The 25,663-nt window shown below is 43.8% G+C and overlaps 1 non-coding gene across 1 annotated transcript; it reads left to right on the forward strand.

The window, feature by feature from the left end:
- Positions 1 to 22,152: 22,152 nt before the first annotated feature.
- On the forward strand, positions 22,153 to 22,318 carry LOC119178827 (U1 spliceosomal RNA). Its single transcript, XR_005110793.2, has one exon. It is a non-coding gene; the product is annotated as a U1 spliceosomal RNA (small nuclear RNA).
- The last annotated feature ends 3,345 nt before the right edge of the window (positions 22,319 to 25,663 follow it).

The raw sequence follows: 25,663 nt of genomic DNA on the forward strand, positions 1-25,663 counted from the left end.
ATAGCGTAATGATGTATTATGTAGTGTATTTTTGCTCCTGAGTTAATCGTCAAGGCAATGTCGTCAGCGAATCGCAGGTTACTAAGACACTCTTCATTAACTCCTATGCCTAACTCTTCCCAATCTAGAACCCCGAGAGTCTGCTGTAAACAAGCGGAGAATAGCATTGGAGAGATAGTGTCTCCTTCCCTTACAACCTTCTTTAATAGAATTCTGTCGCACTGTTTATGGAGAACTAGAGTAGCTGGTGATGTACTGAATTTTCTTCCAGTATGTTTATGTAGGGTTTGTAGGCGCCCTTATTTCGTAGTGCCTGCATTACTGCTGATTATTCATCAAGGTCAAACGCCTTCTTGTAGTCTATCAAATCTATGTATAGGTGTTGGTTGTATTTCGCCCATTCCTCTGTTACCTTACTGATAGTATAAATATGGTCTATTGTGGAGTAGCCTTTACGGAATCCTGCTTCGTCACTTTGTTGATTGAACTATAACGTCACTTTTATACTATTCGAAATTATATTAGGGATTTCTCTGTAGAGAATGAACAGTATGCTTATCAGTCTGTAATTTTTCATGTCCATGACATCTTCTTTCTTATGAATTAAAATGATGTTCGCGTTCTTTCAAGATTAGGGTACCCTTCCCGTCAAGATGCACCTTATATAAAAGGTGGCCAGTTTTTCAAAACAATTTATTCACAAGGTTCATTGTTACCTTATCCTCACAAGCGGCTTTGCCTTTTTGCATTACTTCTAGGGCTCGTTTTACTTTCCCTGTCGCTACTTGGCGGGTGTCGAATTCCAGTGGGCTATAACTGCTTTTTACGATATCATCATGGTTTTGCTATGCCGGCGCGCCTCAAAGAACACCAGGTCCTCGAAATTTCCAGAGTTTTCTACAGTGGGCCTCGTAATAACACCGTGTTCTTGGCATGCAAAACCCTCAAAATTTTCATGAAAAAAAATCTAGTTTAAAGAAGGAATGTCGAACCTGGTTGCACCAGAATGACCTTATTTTAGTAACGTTTCTCGTATAATTCTGTACTTTGATGCAAAACAAAACAAAGTGACCAGCAGATTTGCAGCGAAAGAACGCATGCGTGAAAATGCGTGCTATGTGCACGTTTGTTTTTACAGCGACTGAGCCAACACCTTTTAGAACGATGACCTTGTGGCTTCAGTTAACATAGTAATATTAGAATTTAACATCCTAAAGTGATCATATGGTTATGAACGGTGCCGTTGTGAAAGTTTTCGAAATGATTGACCACCTAGGGTTTTTACAGGCATTTTAATACAGCTGTTATGAAAGTTTGACTCTGGTCTCGCGCAGCGCTTCAGAAAAGGAACTTAGGACCAATAACAGAGTGGGGCTTGAAACCGGGTCCGCTGGGTGCCAGCCGGGCATTCTATTACTGAGCCACGGTGCTACTTGGGATACGTTGGCAAATTTGCCTTAGCCTGACGTGACATCATGAAAGCAATCGTGTTAATACGACTTAGGAGGCATTGTAAAACAGCGAAAGAACAAAGAGTCGTCACACAAGGCAAATAGCGTAACGACTGGGTTGTTCAGTGCTGCAACTCATTACAAAAGCTGGTTTTTCTTGAGCTATAAACTGTGACACATACCCACTTCACGCATAATTTCTCATTGTCATTAGCTAGTGCATGCACCATTAGCACGAAATTCATCGCAATAATTTAGCGGCTGCTGCGCTTGTCAGAAAAATGGCGAAAAATAGCATAGTGAATGCTGGCCGAATTTTGGAAAGTTTTGATCAATAATGCCGTAGAGGGTATCAAGCAGGCGTGCTAGCTGCAGTTGCAAAATCAGTGTTTCGAAAAGGCTCTGAAAGGCTGCTTTGTAGCTTTCACTTTGACTGTGCTGCGCCTTCCCAACAAGCCTGGCGTTTTTTAAATGCGGAGCATTTCTTAGCAAACTTCGGTGACTTTGAGCGTATCTATCTATCTATCTAGCCGCTTACGTTTGGGTGCTCTCGTGATCACCCTACTTAACTTGACGTGAACCAAAATTAGAGTGAGAAGGTAAGATGCTTTGGCGAATGTGACGCGCTGCTCAAGACGTCAATAATGTCACAATCCCGTCACGTACGTTGTCAAACACGTCCCGCCAAACAGTGGTATACTCATGAGCTGGTATGTGCCACTGGTATGCGGGTATGTGCCACAAGTGATTGACTTAGTTTCTACCCAGGAACTATGAGAACACACATGGATAATTTTAACGCGCGATGCGTTATGAAATAACCTAAATTTGTTGCGTCAACCCGACGAATGCAAAGAATGAATGTCAGGGTCACAGCTGGAATTGAACCCAAGCATTCTGTTTTGCAATGAAGCAATTCACCACAGAGCTACGCCAGGTCTCAGAACTACTTTTCAAATAGACGTTAATCTTCGTGAAACGTCAATATTGGTTGCAGTGCTGCCTACCCAACTTTATAAATATCACACATGTGCTCCTTTCACACATCTATCACGTCGGGTTAACGTTTTTGTGGTTAGTTGCCATGGGCAGAATTTGATTTATGTGGCAGTGTTCAGGGCCGGCATCCTCGCGAGCATCAGCGCTTCATATCAACTTCTGGTGTTGCTGGTACGTATGTTCCAGTAGGCATCGTTGTGCAAGTGCAAATAACTGGTTATAAAAACATTGCAACTCTTCAACCTATGTCTGTGCGTACAACATTTGTACATATATTAGCGTCATCCTATGAAGTGTCGCTCAGTAAAAAAGTTGCAACGTGGTCACCATGCTTCGCCTAGCGTCGATTCCCAGGTACGTGGGATCTGTCGAATTTTTTAAGCACGCGGGCCTCAAGCATTTCCACCTTCATCAAAACTGCGGCCACCGTAACTGTGTACTTTGTACTTTGAGCCATGTGTTCGGTAACACCACGTAAGTTTTTGGAACCAAGTTAACGGCCCCATTTAAATGAATGCATCCTGATAGATCCACATGTGCTCATATTTAGGTATGTATAAGAGGTTCAACTGCCAAAACCACCATATGATTATGAGATACGCCGTAGTGGAGGGCTCTGGAATTTTCTACCACCTGGAGTTCTTTAACGTGTACCCAAATCTAAACACACGGGCCTACAGCATTTTTGCCTTTGTTTAAAATGCAGACGCTGCAGCCAGGTTTCAATCGCGCGGCCTGCGGGTCAGCAGCCGAGTATTTTAGCCACTATATAACCTCGGCAGGCCATGGGCTCATATATAGAAGCACATTACACCAGGTCATCGAGCTATCGGGCCGTTCATTGCCGCATCTTTCAGATTCATATCACGTTTTTTTCAGCACAACACCTTAAAAATTATTATAAGAAAATTAAACGCTTTCCTTGCAGCCAGAGCAGGTTGAGCAGTCTAAGAAAAACTCGAAAAACACGGAGATGACAACTGAAATTGCGCTTTAAGTTAATTAACCTAGAACTGAACGTTACGAAATGCACCCATTCAGGTGTAAGGTAAATAAATGTATGCCAACTCCTTTAGGATCTGCCACCGGCCGAACCTCTCGACACAGTAAAAAGCCTGCTCAGCTTTCGCCGAGTCGTGCAAGGCTGGAGCAGAGCGACCCCAGTTGGTAATGGCTTGTACATGTTTGACTAAGCACACATTCATCCACAGGCCCATGCGCAAAATGTTCACTTGATTAGATTGCGATTGACGAGTATCTTGTAGGTATCGATCGGGTCCTATTGAGCATTGCATTGGAATTGGAGCACGAAATTCCACACTGTCGAGACACTACTGCACTATCACCCTGATGGTTGCGAGCATCCACCTATATCTGGCATTGCTCGACAAGCTGAAGAGTGTTGGCGGCTCGCACGTACTTTCATACCACAAGAGTAGCAACGCCAAAAAGAAAATCATTCATACGGAGCCGTGCACAAAATGAACACTCGAAAAAGGAAAAAGGACAAGTGCTGTTTCATTCTCCTAATTGTGTACTTCTTTTTTTGTGCTGCCCAATATGAACAGGTTCCCACTAGCCTTCCTTTTGGTTATACTAATAAACACCATGCCACCTCACTACCTGATCCTAGTTATGCTTCAGCGTCTCTTGTAATCCACACCTAACACCTGGATTATCCTCGAAGCTCATTGTAAAATACGAAAGGCCGTACCGCGTCTTGGAGCAAACCACTCGGGGAATTTATTGTAGCGAGTCATTTGCTGCATCGGATGACATGCGCTGGCGTTGACATAAAATTGCCCATGTTTGCTTTCTCAAGCTCTGTGGTTAACCTAGGTCTGAAACAATTTAGGTCCCTTGAATGGCTATTTCTTTAGCAATGGCTATTGGGAAAAAGATGCGCCTCCAGTGACCTCTCGGCTAGTGAAAAAGATATAATATATATATTTATATTGTCAAGCTGTCTGATTCTTAGCCGATTTTCCAAGGTGAGTGTGAGCCACAAACTTGAGATCGACATCTACATCTAGCACTGGGCTAACTCAGCCTGTGCTTCTTATTGCTGCTGTCTCGTTGCACCGTGCCTTACGGTGCATCGTCACTGTAAGTGAATTATCGTTCAACCACTAGTAAAACTCTTCACTACTAACGCAATAGCGTTAAAGAGTTCGCTTCACAGAAAGTCCGGTGTCGGCATCGTTGGTTCTGAGCGAAAAATTATCATCCTATGTGAGAGGGAGAAATCGAGAATAATGCAAATAAAACAAACTAGTTATAAAAAACCCTGGAATAGATTTGCGAATAAACCAGGGTTGTTTGGATTTAAGGGGGGATTAAACCCAGGTAGTTTGCGTGGTAAGCGGATGTTCTACCACGTGGTCACGCCTCTGCTTGTGAAAACAGTAAAAAGAGCTTAATCAGCTTGGAAATGCAGTTAAATTTGCACCATTCACCGGTGCTTTCACCACGCGGGGAGTGGTGCAACCATCAAATGCAGCGAAACTACGATATTATAGCCATTGTGGCTCCCGGTAAAAAACTCTGACATGAATATGCATAGTCAAATAGAGCACTTTATGGTCTCTCTAATCATGGAAATATATATAGCCTCAAAATGGCATGACAGTGACGGTGAGAGCCTTGATGTCTTTTGTATTGACTGGGATGCATTCATCATATCGTATGGGAAGATTAGGAAATGGTGATCGCATCCCCCGCCGGGGCGGTCGAGTGGCTAAGGTACTTGGCTTCAGACCCGCAGTTCGTGAAATGGAGGCGGAAATGTTGTAGGCCCATGTGCCCAAGTTTGGGCCCACGTTAAAGACCCCTAGGAAGTCTAAATTTCTGGATCCCTCCACTACGGCATCTCTCATAATCATATGGTGGTTTTGGGACGTTAAACTCCACAAGTCAATCAACCAATGCTGATAGCATCTAAAGATGAGGTGTCTATGATCAGTGACACAAGGAGCACATAAACAGGAGTGGTGTCAACACACAGGGCAGGTTGCACATTTGAGCTGGAAACACTTTACTAGCAGACAACAACTTCTAAAGAACAAACACTTGAAGAAATATTTATATTCACAAGGAGCAAAATAATGTACGAGTGTTACTAAAGAAAGCTAAAACCTGGTAAGCTTCGGGCTTCACAGGTCGCATGCTTGTTTCGAGCTTTACCTGAAGCATGAGTACTGTGGTGCAGCGCATTTACGAACATATGTCGACTATCTAATGATAATAACATTGTGTACCCTATCGGAAAAATTGCCATGGTGGATACTGGAAAACATGGTGGGCGTGGTGGAAATATTATTGGGCATGGTGGAAATTGTGATGAATATGGTGGTACGTAGTGGAAAATATGGTGGATGTGTAGGGACATACTGGGTGGTATGGTGTACAGATGATGGGTAAAGTGGAAATGATGGTGGAAAGCAGAGGCTAGATAGTGGTCAATAATGGGACACTTTGCCCACCATTGCGATAATGCTGGGAAGCCCTAAGCGTATGGTGGGTGGTGCTTATTATGGTAGGCCACATTGTGTACCAAGCTGAGAAACTCTTCGCACCATTGCGATAATGCTGGGAAGCACTAAGCAGATGATGGGTGCTGCTTGTTATGGTGGGCCACATGGTGTACCAAAATGAGAAGCTCGGCCCACCATCGCAATAATGCTGCGAAGCAGTAAGCAGATGATGGGTAGGCTTATAATGGCGGGCAATTTATATAGTGTACCAAGCTGGGATCTGTACACTACATGTTCTACCACCACGATTTCCACCAAAGGTTAGGCCTACTGACCGAGCCCGTACAATTGTGTTCATCCGTGCTTCCCGGTTTCAGAATACAGGATTTCGACGATTAATAATGACAATAGAGCGCAGCCATGGCATCAATTAACCTAAATGAAGCATTGTTCATTGTGTATGGTGTCCGCTCAAGAAGCAACAAACATCGATGCGACGCGATTCAAGCACTCCCAGAGAACGTACGTCTCTTCTCACCGACAGCTGCCGGTCGCACTCGCCGGCACTTCTCTAGCTTTTGTGCGAGAACTCAGACGTGGCAATTCGTATGCTTGGGGAATCAATATGATAGCGTAATGTTTCCGGCACACTGCAGTCGTTTAGGCCAAGCCGTTATGCATTTGTTGCTTTAGCGAAAGAGCTACAGCATTGCGCTGGCCCGATCGCCCTCTAGCTTGCGCGAAAAGCAACCCAATACTCAAATAAACTAGGCGGGCGTATCTATGAAATGAGTCTAGAAGCGTCATAAAGCGTGAGCAGATGTCGCCCTTTAAAACGAGCGCAAAATGGACATTAAACTTGGCAGACCCTGCCGGGAAACTGTTGCTGCTCCCCAGTCCACTTGTTGTTTTTCTTGCAAATGTAAATGGTGAAGAAACTAGCACTGGTGCCATTAACACAGTGGCAATCGTTACAGGCAGCAGTTGCTTGTGTTTAATAAATGCGCAATTTTCAGTAGCAGGTGCAGATCTCGTCTATGTCGTGTACACGACAAACATAACTGAAGTTGAACCGTAAGTTTGTATGCCAACTAACTATTTAACACATAACCAACCACATGTTGGTATGGCGCAGTGGTTAGTGTCTCCCAATGGAAATCCGTAGGTTGCACGTTCGATCCTTCGTGGCACCTTGTTTTTTTTTACGGGACGGGTGTTTTTTATCCCGTTTTTATAAAATTCTATTTTATTTTTTGTGACAGCTCGTCACGGTGTTTCTGACGCCATTTTGCGCTCAAGCGTTGCCGGCACTGCAGCACCCACCATATCCCACTATGCGCCATGGTGGGCATTTCCCACCATTCTCCCACTACATTAATCCACTATAATGGTGGGTGGTGGTTTACACCATGCCCATATTCGTTTTTTTCAATAGGGTATGCTCATGCTCTCTCAACTAGACTTGGCCACCTTCTTAAGATCATTTCTGCATGTACTAATATGTTCGAATACAATTTGTTTGAGCATCACTGTTTACCAGAAAGAGCTGCATGGTTTACTTATTTCATTTTGTAACCAGTTACCTTTATGTTGTAACGATATTTGTTTTGTTAAGAAGCGTGATGATAACGTTATTCTTTCCTGGTGTATTCATTTACACAACTCCTCTATTAGCCCTGCATTGAGCTGCATTACTTGAAAATTAGCAAGTAATAATAATCAGTCGCTCGCACTTGTCGCGTTCACTCCATTTGGGACAAGACACCTGACCATGGTCACGTGTCTTGTGCAAGAACTGCGGTGTTCGAAAAGTCACCTGAATACTATTGTGGGTTCACTCCCATTCAAAAAATCTTCGCAAATCATGGTTCCATAGATTTGCACACTGCGCAAAGCATAGCATCTACTGACATACCTCTCTCGCGTCGACGGCAGCTCGGCGTAAGCACATACCATTGAATATGCAGTTTTAGAACAGCGCACCGAAAGCTTCGAGGTTGCGTGGCACGTGCGTTCTGCGCCAACCTCTCGCGGGGTCGCTTTGCATGACGCTCGCAAAGCTACACCTGCAAGCTTTGCGTGCGGAATGCTATACGCAGGTTACATGTAGCTAGCGGTGAGTAAGCTCTCTGGGACGTGACCTAGTTGGTTGAACACGGCGTGGTTTGAGCACATTGCAAGTACGGGGGGGGGGATCTTTTTTTGGACGAGACTAGCAAGAAAAGATATTAAACATACGCACTCAACACGCTGACTATGTAATGAAGAATTATACTTCACTTGTGGTATGTAGAAGTACGGTGTCGTAGTGGTAGCCCTTGGATCTTGTCATCGGTGCTCCCTGTAAGCACTGTTGGCTTCTCCGGGGGGGAAGTCGTCAACATCTTTGTCGCTCAATACTGCACTAAAGTGGCCACTACAACCCCACACTCTTCACACTTATAATCCTATTGATCTTGTCAAACTGGTATGTTATATATAAGAATTGCGTATCATTACCAAATGACACGCGAGCTATTGTTCAAGCACACAAAATTCTTCGTGAAAGCCATGAGAAAAAAACTACGTCTGTTTATGAATGTTTCACCGCTAAAAAAAGGTATACTAGCAATAATTATTCTGGACCTAACAAATTTGCTTCTTCAATTGAAAGAACCGGAGCTTTCAACCATAGATATTGCAGTAAGAAGCACGAAAACATTATCAATATTTTATTATGTTGTCACATGTTTTTGTATATTCAGCTTCGGTTTCAAACGACACCAAAGCTACTTATTTTTTTATTAGAGCGTTAAAGATAGCCACTGTTTCTTTTTCCTGGGCTCAGGACTATTGCTTCCAGTAATAACTTAAGCCTGTAAGATTACGCTGATGCCTCATTCAAACGAGGCACCAGCAAAAAAAGCAAGCATGACGTAATTGTCGGGCCCTTTAGGTACAGCTACAGCTTTCCACCTAAATTTCTTCTAAAAAGAAAAAACAACAATTTATTCCAAGTAGTCAGATTAGTTCTCCCCCCCCCCTCCTATGTGACATAAGAAAACTGGCAGATTCCACGTACAGTAGGAATCGATTATATGCGAAGCACGAATGAGGAAGGGTGATAGGTCACTTTAAAATCAGCACAATGTTAAGAGGAGGAGGTATACTATGCCGTACATGACTTCCATGTCATGATTATTATGACATTTCATTTACCTTCGTCATCTAATAACGTCACCTGATACCAAATTTGATATATAAGGAGCTAGCAAAATGGCCACGAGCATGCTATAAGCGTAGCATGCAGTCATGTTTTACATGAAATTCATATTAATATTATCATATTTGGACGAGTCATTTACAATCAACGTCCCTTTACCTCACGCAATACCAAATTTAGTATGTATGGAACTAGTGAAACGGCCGCAAAAACGCTATGAGCGTAGCATGTAGTCATATTTTACATTAAACGCAAATTATCATTATCGCCCCGCCGCGGTGGTGAAGTGGCTAAGGTACTCGGCTGGTGACACGTAGGTCGCGGGGTCAAATCCCGGCTGCGGCGGCTGCAATTCCGATGTAGGCAGAAATGTTGTAGGCCCGTGTGCTCAGATTTAGGTACAAGGTAAAGAACCCCAGACTATGGCGTCATATTCATATGGTGACTTTGGTACGTTATACCCCACATCTCAATCAGTCATATTATCATTATCAGGTTTGTACGTGTCATTTACCTTCATCGTCTATTCACTTCCCGTGATGCCAAATTTGGTACAAATGGAGCTATCGCAACGACGGGGAGCACCTCATGAAAGGCCCGATATACTCCAACGCAACGTTGACACACGCGCAGACTGGGCGCAGCAACGCCACGATATAAAAACTCAAGCACTCTATAGTGTGACGTCAGGCGCGACCAGCGCGACCAGCGTGCGTGGGCGCGGCCCGTTGGCAACCGGTGCAAAATTCAACATGTCGCATTTCGCGCCGACGATGTTACTTAGCACCGCTTCTGCGTCTCCTCATGACGGAAGGAAGCCGTGGGCGCTCAAACGTGCATGCATCAAAGCAACGCAGCGCGATGGGTGCCCGCGAGTCTATGGCATGCAGATCGACAATGAAAGTCAGTGAGGAGATCCACTGATCTCTGCAATGGGGATATCGGCACCTGGCGTAGCATCGCCGGCGTGACACGCTAAAACGAACGCCGGCGCGCACGCGTGCCCGCTCACGTATAAATGTATAGGCGCCTCGAGTGTGGCGTGTATTATTGTTCTTACATGACACGCATCTGATGGTTATCTTGTTTGCACCAGTCACATACCTTCGTCATCCCTTCAAGTGAAGTAATACCAAGCTTTGGCTAATGTGAAGGTGGCGAAACGGTCGCGACCGCATCAGGAGTGTGAGACGAAGTCACGTTTATACGTAATACGCATGCCATGATCATTGTGTTTGTACGTGTCATTCACCATGTCATTCGTTGGCGTCAGGTAATACCAATTTGGTACATCTAAAGATAGCAAAACAGCCGCTATCACGTCATGAGCGTAGCATGTAGTCATGTTTTTACATGACACACCTCTCATGATTATCATGTTGGCACAAGTCACATACCTTGGTCATCTATTCATGTCCCGCAATACCGAATTTGGTTCATGATAAGCGAGCGAAATGGCCGCGAGCGATTCGTGAGCATGGCATGTAGTCATGTTGTTACATGACACGCATCTTATCATTATCACGTTCACAACAGTCACATACCTTCATCATCCATTCGTGTCCCGTAATACCAAATTCGGTATATGCAAAGCTATCGAAACGGCCGCGAGCACATCATGAGTGTAGCATGTAGGCATGCCGTTACACGACACACGTGTAATTATTTGAATGTTAGGGTCTGTCGCTTGTGCTCGCCATGCAGTCATGTCATACCATACCAGTTTTGCAACATATAATGACAAGAAAACCACCGCCAAACCAACACGACCATGACATGTAAATTGTGAATTTCTGCCATAACTCTCAAGATTTTCCTGTCATATTTAGTCAGTTATGTTCATTATACAGTCATGTTCTATCACATCAAGTTTGGTATAGATACCATTATCTAAACGGCCAGGAGAGCTCAAAAACTTAGGCAGCTAGATAGATAGATAGATAGATAGATAGATAGATAGATAGATAGATAGATAGATAGATAGATAGAAAGATAGATAGATAGATAGATAGATAGATAGATAGATAGATAGATAGATAGATAGATAGATACGCTCAAAGTCCTCGAGTTCACCAAGAAATGCTTCGCATTTAAAAGAAAAAAACAAAATGTGAAAGTTAACACATTTAGGATCTGAACCTGCGATACCTGAAGTTGTGATTTAGCACCACCGTTCTAACTCGCTCAACCACCGCAGCAAGTGAGAATAACTGTGCAATAACAGCAGATGTGCGATCGCACGACAAAATACTGATATTTGACTTGTTTAGCAGGTGTGTGTGTGTGTGTGTGTGTGCGTGTGTTTGTGTGCGTGTGTGTGTTTGTGTGTCTGTGTGTGTGTGTGTTTATACGTACGTGCATGCACGGGTGTTATTTGTTGTTCTGTCAGTTCGAAGCGCCTGTTAAAGTGATGAGCCCTGGCCCGTGGAGGTGTTAGCCAGCCACATTAGTAGTCGGTGCGTACCGACTCATCATTAAAATTCCTTTGCAGGCTGAGTGGAGCTAGAAAAAAAAATCAGGGTGGTGGAGCTAGCTGTTTCACATCTATGCATCAGCTGGGCGCACAGCGCGAGGAGGAGGGAAAGTGTTCTAGTAGTATAATATTGAAAACAACCCGTGATTTTGCAACCCATATATGAAGCTTTTTATGAAATTTAAATAATGAAATGATTGAATTATTAAGGCTCAGAAGTGCAAGCTGAGTTTGAAAAAAACTACTGGCCTGGAATGTGTCCTTTAAGGCAACTGTGTACTATTCATGTGAAAAAACTATCAATCTTTTTAAAGAATAGTAAATTGGCTGCGCTGCAATGCTCTTTCGAAATTCAGTGTTGCCAGTTACTCAATATACTTAGCAGCTGTCGAAAAACAGTGATAGAGTAAATTGTGCGGATATTAATAATTGTTACTCTTTTCTCGCCAGAACCATGAACGGTAAGTTCTCATAACTTGTCCAGTAATACAGCTTCTGTGATCTCTTTATGATCAAATCTGTTTGTTGTCATCTTTTTCAGTTTCACATTTGCTGTCATGCTGTGAGTGAAATTGAAGCCCAAATACCATGAGAGCTGTTTTGAATGCAAAAGTGTCATGCAACGAAATGGACTATTACCTGACCTAGTCTCTCGTTCCCCTTGATGCTAGATTGATTAGCTGCAGAAATCAAGAATACTTTGCTCGTCGTCCAGAATCGCTATAAGAGACCAGTCAGTAGCAAAAAGGTTTATTAGTATGTACTTTTTATTAACCTACTATACTGATTATCACATGCAAGGAAAAAAACAAAAACAAATATTGCCACGTTCCATTTCCCAAGTTTTTGTTATCGTCCTAAAACGCCACACCATTCTCAGCGCGAACCGCGCCTGCACTTTTCGAGAAGGTTCCAGACTGTATAGTAGATCATTTCGATAAGATCACGCCCACTGTGCGAACGGTACAGATTTTTCTGGAACCTACACCACCGCCAGCGATAACGCTAGAACATTCGACGGCAACAGTATAAATGCCGACGCGCTTCGCTGAACAACAGCGGGCCGACCCGGAACTTAAGGCCCTAATAGAATACCTCGAAGGCAGAACCGCCGAAGTCCCGAAGGTATTCAAGCGCGCACTTGCGTCGTTCTTTGTACGAAACGGTCTTCTACAAAAGAAAAACTTTTCACCACTTCGAGCTAAGTACCTCCTTGTGGTGCCTTCAGCTCTGCGACCAGAACTCCTGCAGGCCCTGCACGACGATCCGACGGCAGGGCACCTCGGTGTTTCTCGCACGCTCGCGAGGATACAAGAAAGGTACTACTGGCCACGTCTTACCACCGACGTCACTCGTTATGTGAGGACATGCCGGGACTGTCAGCGACGCAAGACCCCGCCGACAAGGCCAGCGGGACTTCTGCAGCCAATTGATCTACCTTGCCGACCTTTCCAGCAGATTGGTATGGACCTACTGGGGCCGTTCCCGACGTCGACTTTCGGAAACAAGTGGATCGTGGTAGCTACCGACTACCTCACCCGCTACGCCGAGACAAAAGCCCTGCCAAAAGGCAGTGCATTCGAGATAGCTAAGTTCTTCGTCGAAAATATCGTCCTACATTACGGCGGCCCGGAGGTCCGTATCACCGACAGAGGAACGGCATTCACTGCCGACTTAACTCAAGCGATCTTGGCATACAGCCAAACAAACCACCGCCGGACGACAGCGTACCACCCACAGACCAACGGCCTCACCGAGCGGCTTAACAAGACGATCGCCGACATGCTGTCAATGTACGTCGATGGCGAACACAAGACGTGGGACGCCATTCTTGCGTGTGTGACCTTCGCATTCAACACGGCGGTGCAGGAGACGACGCAAATATCTCCATACAAATTGGTCTACGGAAGGAGCCCGGCAACGACGCTCGATGCCATGTTACCCAACGTCACCGACGAAGAAAACCTCAATGTGAGCGAGTACCTTCAACGCGCTGAAGAAGCCCGACAACTTGCGCGTCTCCGTATCAAGAATCAACAGACGACCGACAGCCACCGTTACAACCTTCGACGACGCTTCGTGGAATACCAGCCCGGTGAACGTGTTTGGGTGTGGACGCCGATACACCGACGTGGACTAAGTGAAAAGCTTCTGCGATGGTACTTCGGACCGTACAGGGTGGTTCGACGTCTCAGCCCACTTGATTACGAGGTTGTCCCCGACGGCATCACGAACTCTCAACGACGCCGATCGCGACCTGAAGTCGTCCATGTCGCGCGCCTTAAGCCGTTTCATGCGCGTTAACAAACTGAACCAGTGTTTTTTTTGTATTATTGTTGTACCATAATTTATTCATTGTACTTTCTTGCATTATTATTGTACCTTCTTCTTTAGTTAGAGCATCAGGACGATGCCTTTTTTTCAGAGGGGGGCAATGCCACGTTCCATTTCCCAAGTTTTTGTTATCGTCCCAAAACACCACACCATTCTCAGCGCGAACCGCGCCTGCAGTTTTCGAGAAGGTTCCGGACTGTAGTAGATCATTTCGATAAGATCACGCCCACTGTGCGAAAGGTACAGATTGTTCTGGAACCTACACCACCGCCAGCGATAACGCTAGAACATTCGACGGCAAGAGTATAAATGCCGACGCGCGTCGCCGCTTGTCATTTGTTGATCGATCGAAGGCCGACGCTCCGTTCGCCGCTATCAGTCCGAGACTGCTATCTGTGCGAGACTGCTGCTGTAATTGGACGAGACTGCTGCTGTAATTGGCAGGAGTTCTGGTCGCAGAGCTGAAGGCACCACAAGGAGGTACTTAGCTCAAAGTGGTGAAAAGTTTTTCTTTTGTAGAAAACCGTTTCGTACAAAGAACGACGCAAGTGCGCGCTTGAATACCTTCGGGACTTCGGCGGTCCTGCCTTCGAGGTATTCTATTAGGGCCTTAAGTTCCGGGTCGGCCAGCGGTCGTTCAGCGAAGTCGCTGGTAGTTATCGTTCCCAAGAAGTACTCGTCATCCGGGTCGTCGGGTAGTGGTTGGTCGACAGGCGCACGAAAGAGACAGTCGGCGTCAGAGTGTTTTTTGCCGGACTTGTAAATGACAGTAATGTCATACTCTTGAAGTCTCAGGCTCCATCGTGCAAGGCGACCTGAAGGGTCCTTCAAGGTGGCTAGCCAACACAAGGCGTGGTGGTCGCTCACAAGTTTGAAAGGCCTGCCGTAGAGGTAGGGGCGAAATTTCGACGTAGCCCAGATGATGGCGAGGCACTCCTTTTCTGTTGTGGAATAATTTGCTTCTGCTTTGGATAGCGATCGGTTGGCGTAACTAATAACCCTTTCAAGTCCGTCAGCCCTCTGCACAAGAACGGCGCCAAGACCTGCGCTGCTTGCGTCAGTATGTATTTCTGTCTCGGCGAATTCGTCGAAATTTGCAAGTAACGGAGGCGTCTGGAGGCGATGTTTAAGCTCCAATTAGATGTCAGATGTCACGGGGTCATGACGTGGCCGAAGACAGGAGACTTCGTGTTGGGATTTAACTGTTTATTTGGGCGGATCTGTGCCCGGTAAACGGAAAGTCCAATTACAGCAGCAGTCTCGCACAGATAGCAGTCTCGGACTGATAGCGGCGAACGGAGCGTCGGCCTTCGATCGATCAACAAATGACAAGCGGCGACGCGCGTCGGCATTTATACTCTTGCCGTCGAATGTTTTAGCGTTATCGCTGGTGGTGGTGTAGGTTCCAGAACAATCTGTACCGTTCGCACAGTGGGCGTGATCTTATCGAAATGAACTACTACAGCCCGGAACCTTCTCGAAAACTGCAGGCGCGGTTCGCGCTGAGAATGGTGTGGTGTTTTGGAACGATAACAAAAACTTGGGAAATGGAACGTGGCATTGCCCCCCTCTGAAAAAAAGGCATCGTCCCGATGCTTTAACTAAAGATGAAGGTACAATAATAATGCAAGAAAGTACAATGAATAAATTACGATACAACAAAAAAAAACTTGGGAAACGGAACGTGGCAATATGGTTAACTTGTTATAACATGTGACACGCCAGCTTCAGTGTATACTGCTGCCTTCATACCAACAACATTCGATTGCTGCCGTTTTCGTGGGTTTCATCTTCTAGGTGACAGTTGACTCCCATGTCCCTCTCATGTCCTTTGTCGATTTGCTGACAAATTCGCTTATGTGCTTACAATTTATGATCTAACATATGAATAAATACATCCTTGTTATTGTCTCATTGTAGTTTTGTTTCTCTTTTTTCATACAGACAAGTTCAAATGAGCTAGCTCAGGACATTGTTAGGCTCCATGAGTAACCAAGTCTACGGGATGATTTTTCTTAACAATCATCAAAGTTGAAAGTTATTTATAAAGTAGTCAAAAAGCTCCTGATGATGACCAAGTCATCGATGGGGATGCTGATCTTCAATTTTATGTGAAGAAATTTAGCAGTAATGCCTTCTGGCTTCTCTGCAGGCACATTACAATCTATGTCTTAGTTGTTGATTTTGTTTACAGCTAGACTGCAATGGACACAGGTAGGTGGCTTGCTGAAAAAAATTTGCATTAATTGAAAGGGGACAAACACCAATTTAAAAAGCTGACTTAACTCTGCCATACAAGTATCCTTTATGCGGAAATCACTATGAGCTAGTGTGAAACATGAGAAAGGTAGAGAATATTAACTTAGCTTGGTGCACCTTGTGGTGTTGACTCTATAGATTTGTTCTGGCGGCATCGTGCACCAGTATGAGCAGTGTTGATAATGTCAGGACATAAATAAACAAAATGGCTGCTTGTACGTCACCAACAGAGCCAACCGTGAAAATGTGTCAATATCTTGAGCTAGAGTGAGATTGTGATGAAAAGCTTGTATCATGTCATGGTGTCAGAGGACAGTATAGACTGACACTATCGAGTACTTGATTTTCCAAGGTGCACTCATACTTACTAGTGCACTATGTAGGGCTCTTGAAAGCTTGGCCTTTAAGACACCAGTCCTTTAAGGGACCAGTCAGTAGCACGAAGTTTGAATAGTATGTACTTCTTATAATCATGCTATACTGATGTTTTCGTCACATAGAACGAGCAAAAAAGCAAATATGGTTATTTTATTAGAGCAAGTGTCATGCCGGCTTCACTGCGTACTGGAGCCTTCATACCGACAACATTCGACAGCCACCGTTGTCATGAGTTTCACCTTTTAGGTGACAGCTAACTCTGTCATGTCGTTCTCATGTCGTTTGTTGCTTTCTCTACAAATTCGTTTTTGTGCTTACACTCATGCCATCTCCAGCGCGTACTGCAGCCTTCATACCAACAACATTCGACAGCTGCCGTTGTCTTGGGTTTCACCTTTTAGGTAACTCTGTCATTTCATTCTCATGTCGTTTGTTGCTTTGCCTACAAATTTGTTTATGTGCTTACACTTCAGTATCTAACATATTAATAATAAATCCTTATTATTGTCTTACTGCAGTTTAGGTTTTTCCGATTTTATGTGCAGGCAAGTTCAAATGAGTTAGCTGAAGACATTTTTGGCATTGAAAATGAGCCAAGTCTGCTGGATAATTTTTCTTTTCAGCAGTCAGCAAAGTGCACGGTGAATCGGAAAGTAGTCAAATAGCCACTGAAGATGCTCAAGACATTAATAGTGAGGCTGATCTTGGATTTCATGAAATTTAGCAGTAATGTCTTCTGGCCTCTTAGTGAGCAGTTGCAAGCTATCTGCTAGTTGTTGGTTTTGTTCTAACAACTATACTGCAATAGACACAGGTGAATGGCTTGCCTAAGCGGAATAATGCAATAATAAAAATATTTTTACATCAATACAGAGGGCGAGAAACGCCAATCTTGTAGCTGACTTAACTCTACCACACAAACATACTTCATACGGAGATGACTATGAACTTGTGTGAAAAATGAGAAATGTAACGAATATTAAATTGGCATGATTCACCTTGTGATTTTGACCCTATAGAGTAGTTCTGGTGGCCGCGTTCATTTTATGCGCAGTTTTGATAATATCAGGGACCAAATCAAACAAAACGGCTGCTTGTACGTCATCAACAGAGCCAACCGTGAAATTGTTTTAATATCTTCAGCTTGCGTGAGGATGGGATTAAAAGCTTCTATCGTGTCGTGGTGTAAAGGTACAGTAGAAACTGATACTAACGTGTACTTCAATTTTCAAGGTGCGCGGATACTTATAAGTGCACTATCCATGGTTCTTGAAGGCTTCGCCTTGCATTTGATGCTAAAAAAGCAACTGGTAGTTTTTGCATCAGTAGCTTTGAATACACATTTCGAAAGTCTAAGCCATTTATTCTTTCTAGTTTTAAATTTTCGCAAGCTTTTGAAGCCCCATGTGTGTGAATGAAATTCATAAAACTATTATATTTGTAATGAGCATCACCTGTCAACATTGCAGTCACAAAGAGCTTGTGCTCATGTAAGTCCAATATTCACTTAGAGACAGAAACTAATACGTTATTTAAAATATTTGTGTGGCTTTCGCATTGTGGAATGTGCGGCGCTGGCGAGTACCATACCAAATGCTGTCGTTGCAACTAGGATGCCATTTGAATGAGTGAATAAATGATTTTTATTGCACTCATAACTTATAGAAAATAAGCGCAAACTGTATGGTCCCATAGCCAAAGGCTAGGGTGGGTCCCATTGAAAGAATACATAACTGAAACTGTAATAGTTTTAAATAAAGATAAACAGAAGTAAACAATGCAAATTTGATATCACCATACAAGAAGTAATGTTTTTATGCTAACAACAGTCACTTGAATTTGATTGAACATAGAAAAAAGGAAAAGTACATAACTTGTAGTAAACACAAATATTTGGTGATTATGGGCGTACAGAACTGAAGAATGATACCTGTAATTGCAAGTATCAATAGTAGTTTTTATATGGCTTAATATAGAGAAGAAGGGTATTGAAAACATATTTCAATGAAAACACTAAACACATAAAGGGCAATATATATACATAATGCAAAAATTACAATTTGAAGTATCAGTCAACTCAAGCAGAGAAAATTGCTTCGAAGTAGTATTTTTCAATGATCTGGAAAAGTTCTGTGTATTCTTTATGTAACGTGGTATGCCAATCCAAACTTTCACTCCGGTATATTGTAGTGAACATTTGCTATAGGTGTTTTGTTATGGGCGGTATATTGAAGTTGTTAAAGGTTTGGTTCCTCGTTAGGCGTCGGGGAATACACAGTAATAAAATGGGGATTGGTCCATTGTTCCTAACGACACTGTTAATACATGTAGCTAATTTTAGTTCCCGCACAAAATCAAATGGTAAGATCTTTAACCCAGAAAAAAGTGGTTTGCTATGTTCGTTGTAAGGTGAGAAAGTAATCGTACGTATAGCCCGTTTTCGCAGCCGTCGGATTTGCTCAAGATAAGAGTCATGCGTCGAACCCCAGGACTCTACACAGCACAGAAGGTGGCAGTTAACTAAAGCAAAATACAAAGCGCACAAAATTGTAGTGTCAAAATATTCACGTGCTTGCAAAAGGACGTAACAACTCGAAGCTAGTTTCAAGCTGACGGCTTCTATTGAACTCTGCCAATTTAAACAGCTGTCTAAAAACACCTAGGTAAGTAAAAGAATCAGTACATTCCAAGAAGCAATTATTGATGTAGAGTTGTATATCATGTGGAGTAAGATTTGTACAGGAGTGGAATAACATACATTTTGTTTTCTTGGCATTGATGGTAAGCCTGTTAGCTGTAAACCAATCGGCAAGCTTAGCTAGTTCAGTGTTCATCTGTTCTTCTATGTCTGACAGATTTTTGCCGGTAATAATTAGGGCAGTGTCGTGAGCATACATAGGCATCTCGGCAGTCGTAAGTACTAGAGGCAAGTCATTTATGTATAGCAAGTGAAGTGACGGACCTAATACGGAACCTTTTGGCACACCTGTTTGAATGGACTAGAGAGAAGAAGTACTGTCACTGATAACTACCATCTGCTGTCGACCTTGAAGGTAACTCTGGAGAAAATTTGACATAGTGTTGCGAAAACCATATCTACGTAGTATGTCATGGTATACTGTGTCAAACGCTTTTCTGAAGTCCAGAAAAGCAACTGCGGCGAATTCGTTATCTTGAAAGGCAGTATTTAAAACTTGGCTTAGTGTGAGCACTGCTGTACTTGAAGAGCGCATTGACCAGATGCCATGTTGGTGTGGACATAACACATATTTGCTCAAAAAGGAAATACGTTTTGAAATTATTTTTTCGAAGATATTGTAAGGTACACTTAGTAAAGAGAGCGAATTGGCCGGGTGCCATGTTGGTGTGGACATAACACATATTTGCTCAAGAAGGAAATACGTTTTGAAATTATTTTTTTGAAGATTTGTTAGGTACACTTAGTAAAGAGATCGGGCGGTAGCAAGACGGATCGGACCTGTCTCCCTGTTTGTAAACAGGGGTGACTTTAGCAATCTTGAGTATCGATGGGATTGACCGGCATATAATGAGTGGTTGAATTGGTTACATAATACTTCTCCAATTAAATCAATGTTCTCTTTTATAAGGCGCGCTGGAATCTCGTCAAATTGTCTCTCACGCATATATACAGACATGTGTTTACTGTGCACCAGAAATGCACACGAGCGTAGTAATCATCACTCTATAAGTTAAAGTGCTACGTGAAGGATACGGAACAGTACAACACGATGCAGAATTTAGGTGCTCTCATAGCCAGCTACCTAACTTTTAAAGTGTTCTCTTGAATTTTTGAATTATTTTATAACTCTCAGTATCTGGCAGGCAAATATGATACAGCAGCTTATGCAGTGCCTTGTACATATCAACTCTCGGTAAAAATCTTAGTGTTAGTGTATACAACTATGTATTCTGAAATGAAGTATACACACTAGGGTATGTTTTCTGTTTCTGTGCCTTTTGCCGAGCATAAGTTCCACAATGTGCACAGATTTTGTGTTGACAGTATTGTGTAGGACTGTCTTGTTTTTTCTTTGATGATCTGGAAATCACCTGGCCAGGCTAACTGTGTTTGTGCCATATGAATGCATAGAGTGTACAAAAGAATATGACATACCAGAGAGGGATATACATGGGTCAGCAAACTTACTCATGAGTCGACTAACTCATATTCAGATCAAGCAGCAAGTCTGAGTCGAAGTAAGTATAGGTGAGGAACATTTTGGGAAGCTTTAGTGCAAGAGTCCAATTTAGGAAAATTTCGGTGGTAAGTTTGAGTCAGCCATAAGTGCGAAATGTATTTTGAGTAAGCATGTGTGAGCTTCACTTTTCCGTCGACTTATGGTCCTCTCCACTCATCTTCATTAGTATCAGCCTTATGTCAGCTTATCTTCATGCTTGTGCCTACCCACATACTTCAGTGCATGGCAGTTATAATCATTCTAAATGCTTGTCGATCAGAAGCAGAGCTCACAGAAGTGGGTCGCTTTGGCCACAGCCCACAATCTGTTGTACAGGACAATATTGATAAAAATATCTCGTGGGAGTTGCCTTTCAATAAAACTGTGCTTACTGAATTTCTATTGATAACTCATATTGAAAGGTACGACTTCAAAATGAGCTAAAGAGGGCACTAAATATGTTCAATACTAGCATTGAAGGAGTGCTACAAATTTTGAGTTTTTGTATTGTTGCTTTCAAAAAGAGTTGAGGGGCCAAAAACATATAGTTGTTAGCAGTGCACTTACCATACTTTTTAACACTCTTTCCTAAAAGTTATTTTTGGTTTTAATATTGAGGTGGTGATATTATAGTGATACCTAAACAGCGTGGCATATGCCCAAGTCACAAGAGAATAGTAACAAGCACTGAGTAGATTGCTGTAGGTTGTACGAGTTGCAAGTAAACAGTGAAACGTGAATAGACATGCAGGCTCTCCAAGAGCAAACTCGATTGCACACAGGCAAATAGTTCGCAAACTAAGAGAGCTGTTCTATCTCTATGTGATAATGGGTGTTGTCTAACGGATGCGGGCAATTGTTAACAAAGCTTGGCAAACAATACAGGTGTGCACAATACATTGAATACTCTAAGAATCGCAAAATTGTGTTTTCCATAATGCGCTGGTGCTTTATTAGGCTTCATGGACCAAGATGACTTTGAAATTTGTTTGTCAAGGGCCTAGCGTACTCTTCAGGTCCACAAAAAACTTGAAAATGAAACCAAATTTTCTTATACGTGTTTGCTGGTTTCAGCAGTAATTGCTCGTGTTAACACTAAAAGCCAAGAAAACTAAAGAGCACCGACGCCATGGTTGGAAAAGCTAAATATTGGTTAACATACGCATGAGTCAACTCACTGAAAATTATTGAGCCACAAGTCTAAGAGCGACCGGCTGAGTAATATTTTGGCGAGCTTTAGTACAACTGAGTTTGGTTGATGATAATAGTAAGGAATGTGAGTTCGAGTGCGATTAGTTGAAGAAAAGTCTTAGTCCAAACCCCAAGCACAAAATATATCTCTTTAGTCCTCCAGAACGCATCTAATCAGAACGCGCACCTAAGCATACTTACCTGGTGCTGGGGTAACCATGGTCAACATGGTGGTGCCCCCAGGAAGAGGCACGGGCATTGCACTGCGTTCGTGCTCACCCCTGCCACTACCCCAAACTGGGGCAGATAGGGCATGCAATTTTTCGTAGATGTGTCTTCGTCTTCCCACTAGAACACATACCAGCAGAACATGTCCCTCCAGAACACACAAGCCTAGGTCGGCGTTGCCACCAGAACTCATCTCATCCAGACACACTAGAGTGAAATGTTCCCACCAAGACACAGCACAACAGGCTGGTGTTCAGACCAGGACACATCAACGTGATTTTTTATATTCACCGGATCACCCTAGAACACACCAGAAACATTCTCGTGGGATTTTCAACTGAGCTTGATTAGCCCCAAGGCTTTACGTACGACCTTTATCATACGCTTTCGTAGAAGAGAATACTCACTTTTTCTCTCTTCCTCTATCTCTCTCTCTCTCTTAGCCTAGAATCTTAAAGGTTTTGCTTGCTAGTGAAATATCTGCAGCATAGCACACTTTAGAAAACCAATACTACCTGCTTATTTCTGGACGCCACACATGTTGCCTCAGGTCCCAACGCGTACAGAAGGTGGCCTCGTCACTGTAAAAAAACGGCACCCCAGTTGTCTGGCGTCCAGTTTTCGACAATGGAAGTGAAGATCGTGTGCTGCTGTTTTTGAGTTTGTGCAAACTGGGTTCTATGATCAGCAATTCTGTTCTTATCGCTGCTGAATGCAGCCTCCCTCGCATGGTTTGCGTGAACACGTCCAATTCTAAAATATTGTGAGTTTTCCGGGTGGTCAAAAACGGCTTTTCAACTGCATTGGTTGAAAAGTCGTTTCTCACCACGTGGAAATCAGTCGATTCTTCACGTCGGTTTGAGCCGTTTCTCACCTGCGACGGACACCATCAACAAGACGACTTACCTCGTAAAATTCTCGGAGCGCTCGTTTCACAGTTGCAACTGGTTTTTCTATAGCCGCTAATATGGCTCCATGGCGGTGCGTCCCATTACCGTGATGGCTCTTCTTTCAGGTAGTGTCAAGCGTGGGGCCTTGGTGGAGTTCTAGAGAGTTTTCTTGCGTCGCCTTACGAGCAAGGAGCCCGACGGGAAAATCTGCAGAGAATTTATAGGTGGACAGAAATCTGCTGTTGTGACAATTTGACCGCGAACGGCAGATCAACACGCATCATAGCTTTATTCGCGCGCTGACAACGGCTCGCTTCGCTTTCATTTTTTTCTTTTTTTGTAATTTAATGTTGACAGCGCTTCTAATGGTCAAAGCAGTTGTTGAATAGGTGACCAGAAAAATGGGCAATTGCAAAGAACTGTGGGATACGACGGCTTCTGGTTCGACGCACTACACGGGTCAGCCGTGGCACGCGCGCATTTTTGTACTGCTTTGTTGAAAAAAAACACCTCGCCGTGCAATGTCGGTGCTTTAGAAGTTTTTTTTTTGCCAACCGTGACTGTGACGATGAGAAGCTACGAAAGCCATGAACGGTCTGGAAACATTTTTATCGCACTAAACTGATGTGCAATGCTTTTATGCTGCTTAAGGGTGCTGTCAGTTTGGCTAGCTGATCAGTCAATACGCAAAACAGTTTTCATTGTATGATATGGTACTGCAGATAATAAGTCACCTTTTTAAAGATCTAAGGGGTTGGGGATGGCTGTAGCAGTGTGCTAGGAGTTCATTTCGGGATCGCTGCTACGGCCGAACACGTCAGTCGATTGGCATGAAGCGCAGCACTTATGGAACGCGTTGAGATATTTTTTCTAGCCTTCAGCGCGCTATAAAAAGCATTTCTTAGTCGAAGGCAGATTCTTATTTGAACGCTGATCTTGGTAAGCTGCACGACACGGCGGCACATGAACGATGCAGTAGACATTGACGGCGCCGAATAATCGAAGCCCTGCGCTTGTTTAACGCACTTCCTTCTTTGGGTGGATCATGGCGCACAGTTTAACCAAGATAAACGCAGACTCGTCCAGCGCTTCGTGTAAACTCACTCTTGAGTAAAGCTCTCGCGTTTTTTGCCAGGTATATGGGTGCAATGGCTGGCGCTCATCTCGTATGGCAGGGAGAGTTCGCCCACGCAATTCTATAACAATTTTTCTGGGCGCGCCTCAGCGACAATTTATTCCTCAATATAATATTCATAGCGAATTCATGCGTAAGATTTTTTTTAGCGTAGAATACACACGTACCTGTGATAAAATGGTTTTCGCACACTCTGGCTTTTACTTTCCGTTCCCAAAGGCTACCTGTCGCTGTGGCTTTCTTCACAGCCGCGGCCCACCTTTTTTTTTTCTCGTTCCATGGGAATTATACCTACGTTTGGCTTTAACGTTCGAGTAGGAGCAGCCAACAGCTGAACAACCGACCACATTTTATAAGGACGAAGATAAACGGGCGGCCGCATGCGCGAATCCCAAATCATTGGAGGCTTGCGGCGAAGCAGTTTGCCGTCGTCTACTCTTCTCGATCCGGAAGCCGGTAGCAGACGGTGCATCCCACAATCCCTCGCTCTTTTACTGGTCACCTATTCGTGGTGATAACCAAAGATAGAAAATGCAAGGTAGTCACATCAGTGGCGCTGCGCGTGTTCAGAGATGCACTGTTTTCAGCTGTAGATGTCGATGGTGCAGTTCGGAGCACGATACTCTCTCGTTAAGGGTATGAAAGTTGACCACCTTACACCGGTAGTAGGAATCAGTGTTTATATGTGTTAGTAAATGTGGCTATGGCAATCATGCCGCATATGCGAATGCGACGGCGAGTGAATGCTCGCACTCGTAATTTATGTTTTTATGCTAGCAAATCAAGTTGTGTTCCTATAAATTTTATATATAGCATTGTCATCCCTGTTGCATTACCGAAACTAGCTGCTTTTTTCCATGGCCCATGCTCGCATACACGTGCCTATTTCAACTTTGTCCTGTTTGCTGCGTCGACAAGGCAGCACACTTCGCGGACAAAGTTCCACATGCACCACGTCCTATGGCCGATTGCTTCCACAGATCCACACCTAAAGGAGCGATCAGATGCTCTTCGACAAAACACCCTCACTTTCTTGGCAGGTAGCCATCCAGTGTACAACAGGGAAGAGACACGCCTGCCTGCTATTGGGGGAACGCTCCCGTGCTGTACCCGAGCTTCGCCAAACTCGCAGCCTCGAGCCCCACCTGTAGATGGAGCCGTAGTCAAAAAGTGTCTATTGCACTTTCTTGGTCGACAAGATGGAGTGACAAGGGGTGCTCAATTTTCCAAGGCGTGGTGGTGTGGCTCAAGCAGCTGTGAGCTTTCACTGCAAGGGTGCGGTCATGAGTCATATCGCGGCTGAAATCAGAGAATTGCTTGCATACGTTTCTACGCCCTGTGACCACGTAGACAGCAGACTGCACAAACGCCATTCCTCTCCTGGGACATTGCATACAAAAGATTTAGCTGCTAGCACTACTTGTTGAAAGATTACAATTTGTTGCTATCAA

Source organism: Rhipicephalus microplus, chromosome 1, assembly GCF_043290135.1.
Source record: "Rhipicephalus microplus isolate Deutch F79 chromosome 1, USDA_Rmic, whole genome shotgun sequence".
NCBI classification, from domain to species: Eukaryota; Metazoa; Arthropoda; class Arachnida; order Ixodida; family Ixodidae; genus Rhipicephalus; species Rhipicephalus microplus.